At 38.0% G+C, this 3,569-nt stretch overlaps 1 pseudogene; it reads right to left on the reverse strand.

Moving 5' to 3' along the window:
• Positions 1-2,706: 2,706 nt before the first annotated feature.
• LOC120882011 lies at positions 2,707-3,264 on the reverse strand (annotated as a pseudogene).
• Between the last annotated feature and the right edge of the window lie 305 nt (positions 3,265-3,569).

Raw genomic sequence — 3,569 nt, forward strand, 5'->3', positions numbered from 1 at the left:
AATAGGTCCAATTTCTAAGTGTTTTCATAGGGTCAGTGCTTCAAGGTCATAAGAAGGCTTATTTCTTGTCAAATAAGAGGGCTTTCACATAGTCCCAACATTTTTGCATGAAAACTAACCTGGTCTGGCTTTTCTGTGTCATCCTTGGTGACAGAGTCAAGGGGAAATGTTTCAGGGAGCCAAGACTATTCTACTTTAATCATAGAATCTTTATTGAATCTAAGAACTTTAAGGATCATCTAGTTCAAGCTTCAAAAATCTGACTGTCAAAACCTCCTAATAATGTACCCTTCTATTTTAATCTGCTAAATTTGACAACAAGTATTTACACACCTTATTAAAAAGGAGGAAGTATGCCTTATTCTGTAAGGTGCTCTCAGAATTGCAAATAAGGATGGGGAAAGGTCATTGTCTTAAAATTAAATATAATGGATAAAAGTAGCTATCTGAAAGCATGCTTCTAAGAGAATTAACCTACCTTAAGACAGAGCTTCTAAGTTTTCTTTTAATGAGACTAGGGTACCTTTCAAGTTTCCATCAAAGAAAAGAATGAAATGTAATAATGCAAAAAATCCTAACTTACTCAGCTGCCTTATAACTTGGCCCTCTGAGACAGAAAACTGTGCATAGAAGTGGAAGGGTGGTTTTGGCAAGGAGCCTAGAAAGGAGAAGAATGATATTTTGTTTCTTTAGCCTTTTCTGAGGTTTATTTGCTTTAAACTACATAGATAATAAGGTTAAAGATATGGGACTACAGGGAATGTATTATGTTTTGCTGTTCTGTTTTGTTTTTTGGCCAGGCTGCATGGCTTTTGGTATCTCAGTTCCCCAACTGAGTGAAAGCCCAGAATCCTAACCACTAGACCATCAGGAAACTTCTGCTGTTTTCTTTTCTTTTTTTTTTTTTTAATTGGGGTTCTCTTATCTGTTCCCATGGCTTCAGTTGCTTACTATACATTCACTTTACATAAGTGTATGTTCAACTCAGACTTCTTTTCTGAGTTTTAGACCCAGTGTATCCATCTGCCTATGTGGATAGGCATCTCAAATTCACCATTTCCCATATTGAGCTTGTTCTTCCCTTTTCTGTCAAAACTTGTTCCTCCTCTTCTGTTCCTTATCTCAGAGAATGGCACCACTGTTAGTTCAGTGGCCCAAGCCTGAAACCTTCATACTGTCCTCCCTCTAGTTATTCTACCACCAAATCCTTTTAGGTCTACTTGCTAAATATCTATTGAATCCATGTACTTCTATATTCCTATTGCCTATTCCTGTTCTGGTCCAGGCCACCATCACATTTCACCTCCACTATTGCAACTCTCTCTTAATTCATCTACCTGCCCCCACTTTCCTACTCCCAAAGCATTCTCCACACTACAGCCAGAGAACACTTTCTAAAACATAACCCTTCAGTGGCTTCCTAGTCCCTGTAAGAGAAAGTCTACAATTCTTTGAGTAGCTTCCAATATCCTACATCTTGCTCCTGTATCAGCTTCTTTTATCAAAACTTTCTATCTCAAACTCTTTATCTCAGTCATTCTAAACCCCATTTTCCATTATTGAGAATTCCATGCCTCTTCCTCTTGAATTGAAACCTTCACACATGCTATTCTAGTATCTGGTTGCAAATTAGTGACCATTTGATCCCTCGACTGTAAAGTTCCCTATTTGTCTTCTATTAGTTTTAGCATCCAGTGATAATCATTATCTGGAGTAGCAAATGTCAACCCACTCCAGTATTCTTGCCTGGAAAATTCCATGGACAGAGGAGCCTGGTGGGCTACAGTCCATGGGATCACAAAGAATCGGACATGACTGAGCGACTAAGCATGAATGTATGCACAATGATCATTGTCTAAATCAGTTATTTTATAAGAGGCTTCAAACTGGTGATTTTTCTAGTTCTATCATTCTTTCTACATCTGTTAGCTGGAAATCTTTTGTAAAGAATTTTCTCTGACTGGCTAGGTCTATTTGGTGTACTGAAACATAGTTTAAACATGATTGGCAGGATGAATATTTAATTCTTTTATGGTTATATTTTTAAACATTTTTAAAATTAGTGACTTGAAGTTTTGGACAATTTTATCAGAGAAACTATTTAAGAGTAGTGGTTGTGTTTTCAGAGTAGCAGATGAAAAGCCTACAGAGTAAATTAAACATTACACATAAGCAATGAAAAATAGAAAATATTTTTGTAATATTAGTTATTAAATGAAAATTGGATGAATTTTTTAAGTTTAACTTGAGTATTTGAGAGAAAGGCAGTGCTAGTAGTGAAGAACCCACCTGCCAATGCAAGAGACTTAAGAGTCGTGGATTTGATCCCTGGATGGGGAAGATTTCCTGGAGGAGGGCACAGCAACCCACTCCAGTATTCTTGTTTGGAGAATCCCATGGACGGAGGAGCCTGGTGGGCTACAGTCCATAGGGTCTCAAAGAGTCAGAAATGACTGAAGTGATTTAGCATGTATACACTTAGAGGAAGAAGATGTAGGTAGATACTTACAATGCTTTGAAGGGATCTGCGGAGTATTTTCAAGAGTTTTTAGAATTTGATGGCACTGGTTCTTATGTTTATTTATTATTTTTTTATAAATAATATCTGGCAGTTTATTTAAAAATGGAGCATACTGAACAGCAAAATACCTTTCATCTTTCAGGAAGAAAAAAACACTAAATTTGAAAAGACATCACCTACTGAGTTTGGGCACAACACCTCTACTTAATTAAGAGAAACATTTGTACAGTCTGGGTCTTTATTTTTACACCCATCAGGCCATAAATTCCTAGGGAATAGGCTCTAACAGTTTGGGTTCCTTTCCATTGGTCCTCCCGAAGTGTGCTTCTCTGGGTGGAGCAGGCTGGCACTTCAGCTGAACTTCTCTTTGGCTTTCTTCTTTTTCTGATCATTTTCCTTCACACATTTCAGGAAGCTATCTCGGCTCTTAGAGTGCTTAATATGCTTGATACGCACATTAGTTCTCTTGGCAAGAATCTTGCCCTTAACTTGTTTGTTTACAATGATGACAATAGCATGCTGGGTAACATTGTAGACTCTCCCAGTTTTGCCATGGCAACATTTGTGGGGCATTCCTTTTTGAACAGTACCCATTCCCTTGATATCTACAATATCACCCTTCTTGTAGATTCTCATATATGTGGCCAAAGGAACAACTCCATGTTTTCTAAAAGGTCTAGAGAACATGTAGCAGGTGCCCCTCTTCTTTCCCTTTGTGTTGGTCATTTTGGCGAATTACTGGAAGATGGTGGTTCTGGCCGAAAAGCTGGTTCTTATGTTTAATTTCACTAAGGATTTAAGCTATTTCCATTTCTGTGACTGGTGTAACACCAACACTTCCCTTGTACTCAGCAACCAGGACCCACAGTCAGGGGAAATTTTCAACTTACAAATGGAGAGAGGCACATTTTCTCATATGCCAACTGTCAGAAGGGAATTAAAGAGGTATATGTGAGTGAACCTGAGACCAGAGTGATAAAAGATAGAAGGACTTTAATGTTTGGTCTTAGGTGTGAGGAGGGACCAGATCTAAGGTGAAGCAAAATGA

The sequence above is a fragment of the Oryx dammah genome, unplaced genomic scaffold (genome assembly GCF_014754425.2).
Source record: "Oryx dammah isolate SB20612 unplaced genomic scaffold, SCBI_Odam_1.1 HiC_scaffold_23, whole genome shotgun sequence".
Taxonomy (NCBI): domain Eukaryota; kingdom Metazoa; phylum Chordata; class Mammalia; order Artiodactyla; family Bovidae; genus Oryx; species Oryx dammah.